Below are 14596 nucleotides of genomic sequence, written 5' to 3' on the forward strand. Positions count from 1 at the left end.
AAATATATTTTCTACAATTGTTTAAATTTTTCAATATTTATCATTTTTGATCAACATAAAACATTTTTTATCGATATACTATTTTTCTATATTGTCCAGCCCTACACTAAGCACTCTTATTTATCAACAGAACACCAGAGGTGTGAGAGATTATCTGTTCAATAACAGCAGAGAAAGAGAAACAGCCAGCTGCTAGCTACCACTTCAACTTAAGGACAAACTTCCAGTCCCAAATAGAAAATCACCATTTGAAGTCACAGACAACAAAAGATGTTTGGACTTAGAAAATGGTGACTGGTGTTCAGCACAATCTTGTTACCTCTGGCAATGTGGGTTTCCAGTTCTGACAGAAAAGGATCCAGTGAAGATACCTGAGAGGAGGCGCGACTGTGTTTACGTTCAAAAGCTAGCTTGTGTGCAGATAAAACAGCTTTTAACTTCTGTCCATCTCAGTCATGCTTTCTCCATACCATACCATACCATACCATACCATACCATACCATACCATACCATACCATACCATACCATACCATACCATACCAACTTTATTTCTATAGCACAATTTCAGACACAGTGTGAGAGCTGACCAAAGTGCTGAACAGGTAGGATCAATTAAAACAAAAAAGAAGAAACAATAAGAAGATAAAACACAATAATAAAATTATAAAATTAATACGATAACATGAATCCCCGTTTTAGTGCCAAGTCATAAAAGTAGTTTTTTAAACGAGATTTAAAAACAGGCAGAGAGGATGCTAGCCTAACTGTAATGGGCAGTGAGTTCCAGAGCATGGGGGCCGTCCATCCATCCATCCATCCATTTTCAACTGCTTATCCGGAGTCGGGTCGTGGGGGCAGTAGTCTAAGGTGAGAGGCCCAGACTTCCCTCTCCCCAGCCACTTGGGCCAGCTCCTCCAGGGGAATCCCAAGGCGTTCCCTGGCCAGGTGAGACACATAGTCCCTCCAACATGTCCTGGGTCTCCCTTTAGGTCTCCTCCCGGTTGGACGTGCCCAGAAAACCTCACCAGGGAGGCATCCAGGAGGCATCCTAACCAGATGACCGAGCCACCTCAACTGGCTTCTCTCGATGTGGAGGAGCAGCAGGTCTACTCCGAGTCCCTCCCGAATGACCGAGCTTCTCACCCTATCTCTAAGGGAGAGCCCAGCCACTCTTCGGAGAAAACTCATTTCAGCTGCTTGTATCCATGATCTTGTTCTTTCGGCCACTACCCAAAGCTCATGACCATAGGTGAGGGTAGGAACGTAGATCGACCGGTAAATCGAGAGCTTTGCCCTCTGACTCAGCTTTCTCTTCACCTCGACAGACTGGTACAACGCCCGCATCACTGCAGATGCATCACCAATCTGCCTGTCGATCTCACGCTCCAGTTTTCCCACACTCGTGAACAAGAACCCGAGATACTTAAACTCCTCCACTTGGGGCAGGACCTCATCCCTGACCCAGAGAAGGCATTCTACCCTTTTCCGAATAAAGACCATGGTCTCAGATTTAGAGGAGCTGATTCTCATCCCAGCTGCTTCACACTCGACTGCGAATCGCTCCAGCGAAAGCTGAAGATCACGTTCTGATGAAGCCAACAGGACCACATCATCTGCAAAAAGCAGAGACCTGATCCTCAGGCCACCAAAACAGATGCCCTCCACACCTTGGCTGTGCCTAGAAACCCTGTCCATAAAGGTTATGAACAGAATTGGTGACAAAGGGCAGCCTTGGCGGAGTCCAACTCTCACTGGGAACGAGCCCGACTTACTGCCGGCAATGCGGACCAAGCTCTGACACCGGTCATACAGGGACCTAACAGCCCGTATCAAAGGGCCTGGTACCCCATACTCCCGGAGTATCCCCCACAGGGCCCCCCGAGGGACGCGGTCAAACGCCTTCTCCAAATCCACAAAACACATGTAGACTGTTTGGGCAAATTCCCACGCACCCTCCAGGATCCCCCTAAGGGTATAGAGCTGGTCCAGTGTTCCACGGCCAGGACGAAAACCACATTGCTCCCCCTGAATCTGAGGTTCAACAATCCGACGGACCCTCCTCTCCAGAACCCCTAAATAGACCTTACCAGGAAGGCTCAGGAGTGGGATCCCCCTGTAGTTGGAACACACCCTGCGGTCCCCCTTTTTAAATAAGGGGACCACCACCCCGGTCTGCCAGTCCAGTGGGACTGCCCCCGATGTCCACGCCATATTGCAGAGCTGTGTCAGCCAAAACAGTCCCACAACATCCAGATCCTTAAGGAACTCCGGGTGGATCTCATCCACCCCTGGAGCCTTGCCACAGAGGAGCTTTTTAACCACCTCAGTGACCTCAGCACCAGAGATTTGAGAGGCCAACCCAAAGTACCCAGACTCTGCTTCCTCACTGGAAGACGTGTCGGTGGGATTGAGGAGGTCTTCGAAGTATTCTGCCCACCGATCCACAACGCCCTGAGTAGAGGTCAGCAGCACACCGTCCTCACTATAGACAGTGTTGCTAGAACACTGCTTTCCCCCCTGAAGCGCCGGATGGTGGACCAGAATCTCCTCGAAGCCGTGCGGAAGTCTTGCTCCATGGTCTCACCGAACTCCTCCCATGCCCCGGTTTTTGCCTTAGCGACCACCCGAGCCACTTTCCGCTTGGACTGCTGCTACCCGTCAGCTGCCCCTGTAGATCCCACAGACCAAAAAGACCTGATAGAACTCTTTCTTCAGCTTGACACCATCCCTAACCGCCGGTGTCCACCAGCGGGTTCGGGGGTTGCCACCACGACAGGCACCAACGATCCTGCGACCACAGCTCCGGTCGGTCACCTCAACAATGGAGGCACGGAACAGGGTCCATTCAGACTTAATGTCCCCCGCCTCCCCCGGAACATTTTGGAAGTTCTGTCGGAGGTGGGAATTGAAGCTCCTTCAGACAGGAGATTCTGCCAGATGTTCCCAGAAGACCCTCGCAATACGTTTGGGCCTGCCTGGTCTGACCGGCATCCTCCCCCACCATCTGAGCCATCTCACCACCAGGTAGTGGTCAGTTGACAGCTCCGCCCCTCTCTTCACCCGAGTGTCCAAGACCTGCGGCCGCAGGTCAGATGAAACAACAACAAAGTCAATCATCAAGCTGCGGCCTAAGGTATCCTGGTGCCAAGAGCACATATGGACACCTTTAAGTCTGAACATGGTGTTCGTTATGGACAATCCATGACTGGCACAGAAGTCCAATAACAAAACACCACTCAAATTCAGATCAGGGGGGCTGTTCCTACCAACCACACTTCTCCAGGTCTCACTGTCGTTGCCCACATGAGTCTCCCAGCAGAATGAGGGAGTCACCAGAAGGAGCACTTTCCAGCACCCCGTCCAAGGTCTCCAAAAAGGGTGGGTAGTCTGAACTGTAGTTTGGTGCATAAGCACAGACCACAGTCAGAACCCGTCCCTGTCATGATTCGTCCCGGCCTCCCTGACTGTGTCTCTCCTTCCGTAATTAGCCTTATTGTTCTCACCTGCCCCTCGTTAACCAGCCCATGTGTTCCCTGATTGTTCTGTGTATTTATACCTCCCTCTTTGTTCCTGTCATTGTTGGATCATTGCGTTGTCTTTGTTGTGTTCGTGCTTGTGCTGCTACCATTAAATCCATTTTTATTTTTTCATCCGTGCCTGCTCTTCTGCCTCCTGAACCCTCCACCATACATGGTCTGTCATCTCCACCCTCACCTCATGACAGAATGATCCGACAACCCTGGACCTGTGGTGAGTTAACACCTGTTTCTGGAGGATTATTTTTTCTTTTTTTCTCCCTTTCAGCAGAGGGAGATTTCGGCCTGGAGTTTTTTGTTTTTTTCAGCGCATCCTACCTGTCTCGGGGTGGTCGAGCCCTCTGGGAGATCCTGGCACATCCTTTTTGTCTTCGAGGTGGTCAGGGTCATTCTCCTCCTGCTGTTTTCGCCCCATCCTGTTTTTCATGGAAGATGCTGTTTTCTGGAGTTTTTTATGGAGGTTAAAACCCCTGCGCACGCCAGCGTTCTTCAGAGTGGTAGGGCTGGTCTTCCGCTCCATGTCAGCTTCCCTTCACCTGAGCCTGCCTGTGGATCTAGTCGAGTCGTGGTGTGCACCTGCTCAGGACTGTTTGCCGAGTACCTGCTACCGCTCCTGGTTTCCTCGCGTCGCTCCTGCTGTTCTTCCGCTTCCTGGTTCACGCCTGCGGGGTCTGTGCCTGCAGGTCCTTCATGCTGCGGTCTCAACTGGGTCCCACGCCTGCTGCTGCAGTTCCTGCTGGGTTCCACGCCTGCTGCTGCAGTTACTACAGGGTCCCATCCCAGCTGCTGCAGTTTGTCTTCCTGTCCAGCCAAGTCAAGTGTTCCTGTCCAGCCAAGTCAAGTGTTCCTGTCTAGCCAAGTCAAGTGTTCCTGTCCAGCCAAGTCAAGTGTTCGTGTTCCTGGTCAAGTCTTAGAGTCCCTGTTCCTGGTCAAGTGTTCGTGTCAGGAGTTCGAGTTTGTGTGTCCAAGTCCGAGTTTCCTGGTCCTAGCTCAAGAGACCCTCATCAGTCAGAGTTGTGCCGCCTAACTGAGAGGCCCCTGCTCTGCAGCCCCGGACTGAGTTGCGTGTTTCCAGTTTTTGAGTGTCCTGTCGAGTTTCGGTGTCCCGTGCCTGCTGCTGTCGAGGTCCAGCGTAATGCTGTCGAGTTCCGGTGTCCCGCGCCCGCTGCTGTTGAATTCCAGAGACCAAGTTCCCATGTCCAGTCTTCCAGTTTCCCGAGTCATGTGTTCCCGAGTTCCAGTGTTTTCAGGGTCTCCTGTGTTGTGTGGCTTTGTGGGCATCTGGTATCCGCCCCTTGTGGGGGGGGGGGGGGGGGGGGGGGGGGGTGTACTGTCATGATTCGCCTGGCCTCCCTGACTGTGTCGCTCCTTCCGTAATTAGCCTTATTGTTCTCACCTGCCCCTCGTTAACCAGCCCATGTGTTCCCTGATTGTTCTGTGTATTTATACCTCCCTCTTTGTTCCTGTCATTGTTGGATCATTGCGTTGTCTTCGTTGTGTTCGTGCTTGTGCTGCTACCATTAAATCCATTTTTATTTTTTCATCCGTGCCTGCTCTTCTGCCTCCTGAACCCTCCACCATACATGGTCTGCCATCTCCACCCTCACCTCATGACAGTCTCCCCACACGTAGGTGGAGGGAGGCTACCTTCTCATTCACTGGAGTAAACCCCAATGCACAGGCACCAAGATGGGGGCAACTAGTATGTCCACCCCTGCTCGGCGCCTCTCAGTGGGAGCATCTCCAGAGTGGTGGAAAGTCCAACCCCTCTCAAGGAAACTGGTTCCAGAGCCAGAGCCATGCATTGAGGTGAGTCCGACTATATCTAGTCAGAACCTCTCAACCTCACACACCAACTCAGGCTCCTTCCCCACCAGATTGGTGACATTCCATGTGCCAAGAGCCAGCTTCTGTAGCCGAGGATCAGACCGCCAAGGTCCCCGCCCTCGACTACCACCCGTCACACACTGCACCCGACCCCTTTGTCCCCTCCCACAAGTGGTGAGCCTATGGGAAGGGTGAACCACGTTTCCTCTTCGGGCTGTGCCCGGCCGGGCTCCATGGGTAAAAGCCCGGCCACCAGGCGCTCGCCAATGTGCCCCACCTCCAGACCTGGCTCCAGTGGGGGGCCCCGGTGACCCACGTCCAGGCGAGAGAGCATGATTTCCATTTATGTAATTCATCATAAGAGGTCTTCGGGCTGCTCTTTTTCTGATCCCTCACCTGTTTGCCATGGGTGACCCTTCCCAAGGCAGAAAACCTCAGACAACTTAGCTCCTAGGATCATTGAGACACACAAACCCCTCCACCACAGTAAGGCGCCCAGGGAGAGAGCAAGGGGCAGCATGGACAAACACATGTTCACCTCGTGATTTGTAGGACATCCGGGGAGTGCAAAGCAGTAGATGGTCAGCTGACCTCAACATACGAGTAGGTACATAGGGAGTCAGCAGGTCGGACAGATAAGCTAGGTCGTGTAGGGCTTTAAAAACAAACATCAATATCTTAAAACGCACACGGATGGGGAGCCAGTGAAGATGTTTCAGGACTGGTGTAATATGGCTACGTCGACTTGTGTTTGCTAAAAATCTAGCAGCGGCATTTTGGACAACCTGCAGCCGGTTCAGGGCATAGACAGGAGTTCCAACTAATAGTGCATTAGCGTAGTCCAAGCGAGAGGTGATGAAAGCGTGGATGACTGATTCCAAGTGCTTCCTCTTTAAGATCGGTCTTAAACGAGTTAGGCGGGGTGACTGATAAAAACAAGACCTCACCACTGAGTTGATCTGAGGAGTCATAGAGAGGTTGGCATCCACCCCGAGGCTTATTACACACTGTTTAGGGTGTAAACCATCAAAAGTGGAATAACAGCCAGAAGGATTGAGGGAATAAAAGATAATGGGCTCAGTCCATCTACTTAACAAAAGTGATTTTTACTTTAGCTATCTTAAGCCCCAGCATGATGTAATGGAGAAGGCACCGAGCTTGAAGCTGTAAAACCACGTGTTTGTGTTTGATGAGATTATAAACGAGTCAGCTCCCACAGGTCTGTGAGGACATGAGTCTTTACTCCCACTGTCTGATGATACTTGTAGGTTTTAGTTTAAATTAAATCAGTTCCACTCCAATAAAATCACTTTCTAAAACAGATGTGAGTTTAGCCCCACTCATTAGTGTTATCAGTCACCACAGGCTGAGGTGTTTCCACAGCTGCTCAGTGAGGACCTGCTGCCGTCTGCTGACTTTCTCATGTGGATTTTACTGGACAATAAACAGCCCGTGGCAATAGGAACTCTGTGATCCTACATCAACTCCACATGTGGTGATAAAGTGTCCTGCTGCAGCAATAAGTGCTACAAATTTTCTATCAGGATAGCTTTGGTGTAAACGGACACCATCCTTCTGCCAGAGGACATAACATCAGGTCTTATCTGTAGGAAGCTATGCCGCTAAGCTGCTAACAAGGCTGATATATTCAGTTATATGTGGTTTCTGACCATGACCATGGATGGTCGATGTAACGGAAATGTCTCAGTGTCTCATGATTAGTAATTATTGTGTTTGTTAAAACCACAAGAACATATGGAAATGTCAAAAACAAAGCACTCTAATAACAGGTTAAACTTTATTTTAAGGCAAGGAATCAGTGAGCCATCATGAAAAAGATCTTTATCCTAACATCTCCTCAATTATTGCCAAAAACATTTAGAGATCTGAAATGTGGAGAAGACATCTTCTGGCATCAGTTCACTTCTCTGGTGAACACATGCTGTCTCAGGAAAAACACACATTTATCTTCATTTCATTTGAATAAACTCACTTCTGCGAACTGAGAAGGCTTCTCAGATGAGAAGTAAAATGTTTCAAAGGACAAGAAAATATGTTCAGTCCCCTGATAAAAAACCAAGGGCATCCCAGAAGTTTCCGGAACATCACTTGGTTTATACTTTCTGACACTTTTTCCTGTAATCTGCTGCAGCAGGGGTGACTTCTAGATTTATCCGTGATGCATTAATGTCTCTCTCTGGATTACAGCAGACACGGATTTAATCTTTGTCTCAGTCACAACGGTACGTTGCTAGTTAAGAAACTGCATGTGCATTTTATTTTGGAAGTTGCCAGATGTTTAAACTACTTCTGTGTTTGATTTTCTGTCTGTCCCCATCTTAACCACAGATGTCATAGACACCACATGAACTGGTGCTGCCTATTGGAGCTGGTGTGGCAACGGGATGCCATCTTGGATGGGTTCCCATTCACCCTACATGCCATTTTTTCTGTTAGGCAAGGTGTTCACCCAATTAAAAACACATTTATTGTGATTTTCACAAAATCAGACATAAAACATGGCATGATAGTTCAAAAATAAAATAAAATAAAATTAAATTACATTATTAAATAAAGAGGTAAACTAGAAAATTCAATAGTAATCCCATGTGCTCTGTTTTCAATAGTACACAAAACAGGCAGTTGCTCACTATGTGTTGACTCTAGTTGGGTTTGGATAGAGTGAGGAACCCATCCAATATGAAGCTGTCACGCTCTCAAGCACCCAATGGGGCGTCTACGTATTCATGTCTATGATCTTAACTGCTGAGCTTGATGTGTTCTGGAAGCATGGATCATAAAAATAGACTGAAAGCATACATTTTGCGGATCACCGTGACACTGTGTTTCCAGGACTCGTTCGAGATGTGCTGCTCTCCCCTCAATGAAAACACACCCATTGGTTATAATTGTGGCTAATAGCTGCATTTTACATTGTAGATTTTACACAACGAATATGCATCTGGCAGAAAGCTGGGGTAACATTACTGAACTTTTCCTGACACGTCTGACCTGATTTTTAAGGCTGTAGCGAGTTTCTGGGGGACAGTGTATAGTTGATACAGTTTATGCTGCAAAGAAGGCAAGTCTTTAAGATCTGAGGCTTTATGGACAAACTATACCAGCACAGAAAAACTGGTTGGCTGGTAGCACTAAATGTGCTGCACAGGTCAGTTTTGTTAATTAGAAAGTGATGCAAAACATTAATGTTGCTTCCAAAAATGGGCAATCTCAATGAGAATTTGTACCTTTGTTAGTCAAAAGTCAGATAAGAGATTGATAAATGATCAGGGTGAGAATTAATGTGCTAAATGATCAGGGTGAGAATTAATGTGCTAAATGACTCTTAAGTTCAAAGTTTAAAAACCGTTTGTCAAAGGCAATCAGCTATAGACCGTATCACACATGGATCATCCAGATAACAGATCCATTAAGGCTACTTTTATATTTCAGATTTCCTCCTCTCCTTTATGGAGGAGGTCAGTGTGAACAGCAGCAGAAGATAAACAGAGATGAGATGACATCTCAGAGTTAAGAGGCCAGTAAATGTAGGCACGCTGTAGATTGATATGGGTTTCTTTTGGTTTTAATGAGATGGTGGGTGATGCAGGTTAGTGATAATATCAGTGAGTGAAGCAGTTTGGTTTCACTTGCAGCACACAATGGGAACGCTGGACTGTGTAATACTGGCAGGACTTTTTCACCACCTTTGACAGGTTGACAAGGTCATGCAGTCATGTGTGGAGGTAAACACACATTCCCTCTGTCCTGCTGACTTCATCCACCAGCATCCTCCTCACCAGCTCAATGGGTCATCTCACAACCATTAGTCCCACTGGTTCTGGTTCACCTATTCCAGGAATTCCCTGTTCAGATCACCAGGAAAGGAATCCCCTCTGTCCCTTAAGACAGCTTAAAAAAGCCTGTTCATTTTAGAGTGTCTGGGGATTGGGAAGGGGGGGCTCGTAAACCTGTCCCACCCAACGGTGTCCATTTACCAATGTAGTGTGAATCTCATGGTTAAGCATTCCTGGACAGTCCTTAAAAACAGTTTATGAGCAACCTGTCATGCTGGGCTGCAGCTTTTTGACCCACGACATGCAGAATCATGCACGGAGACAAAGGTAAGTAAAAAAGGTTTATTATAATGTACGAAGGAGATGATGGTCTGAGATCCGATGGTTCCGGTGGGGTTCTAGAACAGAGACTGGACTGAGTATATGCAGGTTTGACCGTGAAAGAAATGAGTTTGTAGCTTACAGTAGGGCTGTCGCGGTAACCGCAAAAATGAAATATCGCAATATGAAGAAGCCCACCGCGCTGCATCATGGGCCACCGCGATTACTGAACTTGGTTCAACTCAATGATGCATGTTGAGAAGGATGGCTGCACTGGTATCAAAACGAAACGTTACTTCGCTCCTGTGGGAGCGCTTTGGTTTTCAGTACGTCAGCTGCTGCGCAGCCAGAGTCCTTGGCCGAGACAGAGCTGCCACCAGCGGCAAAAAATAAATAAATAATAAACGCTCGGAGACCTGCTGAAGTCCCGGACAAGCACTGCTTCTGCAACCGTCCCGAAGAGAGTTTGAGCCGAGCTGGAGCTCACTCGCTACCTGCAGGTGGAATGCATCCACCCTAAAGAACCCCCCTGACATGGTGGAGTAACAACCGGGAGAGATTCCCTTTGCTCGCCAGAGTCGCACGCAAGTTGAGTTCGGAAGCGAGCGGGGCCGGACCGGAGCGGAGGGGAGCGGAGGTAGTGGAATTTGGGGTAAGTGCAACGAGCGCACCTCCGAGAGGGTTTTCAGTGTTGCTGCAAATGTTGCCACCCCTCTCAGATCCTCTCTCAAATCGTATATGGTTAACATGCTGGTTTTCCTTGTAGGTAACAAGGACGTGACCGAGCTATAAATCACCGTCATTCGTGTGTGTGAAAGTGAAAGTGAAATGATAGTGCGCCCGCCCCCCGGCGCGCGCGCGCCCGGTACATGTAATTTTTTATGCTTGTTTCTAAACAACTAAACACAATGGGGACTTGTTTCTTATTTGTTAGATGCTGCAGCCAAATTTGCATTTAAAAGTTTAACCTTCTCCTGAATTTTGTTGTTTTTAAGTTCAGTCGGACTCCGACTGTCGGAGAAACGAACGTTACTGCGATCTGTGTTGTTACTACCCTTTGATCTGCATTCAGTAAAGCGTTATAAAAGAAGGCACGGCAATTTTTAACCTTTTTTAAATGTGTAAACATTATGTTTAGATAGTACTGCAATAAAAAAAAGGACTGCAATAATATCGCATACCGCAATATTAAGCCACCCTGAATCACCGCAGGGGGAATTCCTCAACCGCGACAGCCCTAGCTTACAGTTTCCTGGTTGTTGGTAAGGCTGAGAGGGGTGGGCAAGTCACGGCTGGCTGAGCTGGTAGAGCGAGAGTCAGGTGAGGCTGGGAGCTGAGTACCAGAGTTGGAGATGTCCGAGCTGGCAGGTGGGGATTGGAGAGCAGGCGGTCAGGGGTGAGCGACGGGACTGGCAGACAGGGTTGGAATCCGGTGAGTCTTCTTGCAGCTGATGGAGGCTTGGTTGGTGGAGGAGAAGTTTCCTGAGGAGGTCGAAGGAGAACAGGACAGATAATCTCAGGAAGGCGAGATACACAAAATAACAAGTCTTCAGACATGAGCTAGGTGCTGGCAAAGTTCTACCCAATGCTGAGTATCATCCGGTACTGATGAGCTGTCCCAACGCTCCTTAAATCCCCTGACCACTGATGAACAGATAGGTAGCAGCTGCTCTCCAGCTGCTCTCCAGACACACCCACCTGCACACAGAAGACTCAGCACAACACAGTTAGATTCAGCAAAAACCATGACACAACCCCTGAGCCCGGGCTCATCAGAGGTTTACGGGGGTCCAATAAAAACACGGCTGTGGTTCAGAAGCTGTCTAATTCATCTCATTTATTTATTTATTACATCATCTTATTTATTTATTACATCTTGTGTCTGTACTTCTTGCATTCGTTTAATCCAGGCTTGATCATTGTAATATGTGCATATAGTGCATAGAAGATGCTTACAATCGGTTCATAATCTGCAGCTAGATTTCTGACGGAACGAGGAAAAGGAAACACATCACCCTGACCCCTGTGCTGGCTTCAGTGCACTGGCTCCCTGTAGGCTATTGGGCTAAGTTTAAGATTTAGTTGTTTGTTTCCTGGTCTCTACAGGGTACTACCCCACCATACTGCGTTACTAAAACAGCATACCCCTTCAGGATCTCTTCACTCAGCTGAGCTGGATTTGCTGATTGTTCCATGCTCTAGGCACAGGTCTGGTGATCGAGCTTTCTCGGCTCCTACTCTGGAATGAGTTTCCACTTGTTTCTAATCAGTCATCATCACTGCAGGTTTTTAGAAGCTGCTTGAGGACTCATTTTCATCGCTTGGTTTTTATGGAACATGGTTTTTGATCTTCATCATTTCTGTTTTAATCTTTTTAATCCATGTGTTTGTAATGCTGCTTTTATTGTTTTATTGCTCTCTGTTCATTCATGATTTTGGTGAATGTCATGTTCAGCACCTTGGGCTCCCACAAAGGCAGTGCAAGGCACTATATAAATAAAGCTTGGTTGGTTGGTTGGTTGGTAGGTCTGTCAGTCGATTGATCAAAGAGAATTCCAATTCAACATTCTACCCGATTATTACTTATTGAAACTTTTGATAATGTTGACAAAAGTCTCAGAAACCCCAAAGTGGGTTATTTATTTACTCATTTAGTGCATTTTATTTCCAACCAATCCACTCATCAGTTGGACATCAATGTGATGAATATTAGTCCAAATTAAAGGAAAAACTGGAACCAACAGAGAAAAGATCTAAATTGCTCAGAATTAACAAGGTTTATTCTAGTATTCTTTTTATTTATTGTGTCTGATCCTTCCTTTGTCATAATGTCCAATCCAACATTTTCCACTGCTTTCTTACCCCCAGACTCACAAATTGGAGGTGATTGTTCCAGATGAAATGACTGAATGTGTCCAGGGCTGTCCGTAAAAGTTGGATCTGGGGTCACTGCCACAGGTTTATGCCTCTGATTATGGTGAACCTAAAATATGGCGGAGCTGGGTATAAATAAACAGTGAGTACTCTTTATTTATAGTGTTGAAGTCTTTGTGATTTAAGTAAAAAGTCTGCCATGGTTAGAGCTGCGTAAAATTAATATTAAACATTCATTTTTCCTCCTTCACAGAAAGACTCGTCTGCAACTTGAAGCTTTAAACTAAATTCACCTGATGTTTCAATACGCTGTACTGATGTTTTCTATGTATTAAATGGTTTTGCTGACCCTTCTCAATCTCTTTAAAGGAACTGCCATAAATTGTAGAATCATTTCAATTCACTTCAATATGTATGACATAGCTCTCCTTAAGTTTATAATTGTGTTGATTTAACAGATTCCGTTCTCTCACTTGTATTTCTGTTAAATGCTGTTAATGTCATCTTGTTTTATTTTATTTGTTCTTTATTATTTTACTGATTTTTTGTAATACACTTTGAATGGAATGATTCTTTGGACGAAGTTATCAGATAGACAAACGAATGCAGCACCTCATGCTGTGTTCTCACTTCATCGTGCTGATTCTGAACCTTTCCAACCTCATCGTAGAGTATTATTATTTTTCTTGTTAGATGCTTATCATTTTTGTCTTTAGTTGCTTGATTTGTACCCTATTGGTCCTTATGACTACCAAGATGATCGCCTTTCCTTGTTTTACCCCTTCCCTGTCCCTTGAGTCATGATTGGTGACAAGTTATGGAAGTGGGTAGAATTTCTTATTGTTTTACTCATTTGTTCTTTGTTTTGTTGTTTTCTTTTTGTTTGGTTATCCTATTCGGATAAACAGGAGGACTTCTGTTATGGAAATTTTATATTTCATTGCTTAATCCTGTTAACAAATGTCCTGAAGCATTCTCACACTCAGACACACACACACACACACACACACAATCTCTCTCTCTCTCTCTCTCTCTCTCTCTCTCTCTCTCTCTCTGTCTCTCTCTCTCTCTCTCTCTCTCTCTCACTCCCATTTCTTTCTTATCTTTTTGTTTAAATAAAGTCTGTGACCAGATGCTCGGGGCATTTTGCCTCGGGCATATGGTTGACTTGTTGCTTAATGTGTCTCTCCTTTTCTCTTCGATCAGGAAATGGGTTATTGGAAAACATACTGATGAAATCCATAACAGTCAGCATACTCTGACCTCCTGTGAAGATGAGTAACTGTCTTCAATGCTAGTTTTCTTCTAAATGTAGGATGGACTCCAGATTGTTTGGACTTGGCCTTGCACGTCCTCTGAGATTAATGGCAAGCAGCGGTTGCATCGCTAATCTCATTGGTGATGGTTTCACTCCTTGACTTGGTGTTATAAAACATCTGAATGTTCCAGACTAGAAAACTGTCCAAACAACAACTTTTACAGAGTGGCTCACACTTGATGATCATTTAATCAGGTGTGTTTGATAAGCAGCACCTGGCTGCGGTTTGCCCTCCCAACTTTTTGGAAACATTCTTATTTTTTCTCCTTGTTCGTCTGATGCTTTCTCCTGAGGCTCCAGACTGCCCCTGCAGAGTGACCTCATCAGTCTGTCCTGTCTCCAGGTCTTCGTCCAGACCAGCCTTATCTATCAGCTCAGTCTTCCAGTTGTCACCCTGAGCAGCTTTTTCTGACCCTGCAGGTCTCCAGTCCTGTTCCTCCTCCTGGTCCTTCAGAGGCGTCTCATCATTCTGCTGATTTATTGAACATTGCTGCTCCGGCTTTTCTCCAAGATTTCACCTTCAGTAATTTTCTGATTACCAGTCATTCTTCAGCTGGGCCAATACCCTGTTGTACCCACGGTATATCAGCCAATGTATCACATCTTGATAAAGAAAGTCCAAAAAGTTTTAAACTCGGCTCAAAAAGACACCTTATGTAAGACAGCTGGTGTTGAGACAGGAAGTCACTCTACACGTGTTGTTTGCATGACAGGACCTTTTAATTCTCCCCTCTCTGAACATTATATACCTTTTTCTGTTACTCCATAAGGTTCTTGCAGCCATGCATGTTCCTTTATGTTCTGTACAGCTGTAAAAATAAGAACTGCACCTCACTCTGGGACTATTAATCTCAATTTTCTCCCCTCGGAAACAAAGATGAGATCAATTCTGGACGTGAGGAGATGCAACAGAATGTGTCGAC

General features: G+C 46.4%; 1 long non-coding RNA gene across 1 annotated transcript; it reads left to right on the forward strand.

The window, feature by feature from the left end:
- The first annotated feature begins 9434 nt into the window (after window positions 1-9434).
- Window positions 9435-14365, forward strand: LOC129164225 (uncharacterized). Its single transcript, XR_008563821.2, has 3 exons — window positions 9435-10133; window positions 12350-12497; window positions 12609-14365. It is a non-coding gene; the product is annotated as an uncharacterized lncRNA (long non-coding RNA).
- Window positions 14366-14596: the final 231 nt, after the last annotated feature.

This window comes from Nothobranchius furzeri, chromosome 4 (genome assembly GCF_043380555.1).
Source record: "Nothobranchius furzeri strain GRZ-AD chromosome 4, NfurGRZ-RIMD1, whole genome shotgun sequence".
Taxonomy (NCBI): Eukaryota; Metazoa; Chordata; class Actinopteri; order Cyprinodontiformes; family Nothobranchiidae; genus Nothobranchius; species Nothobranchius furzeri.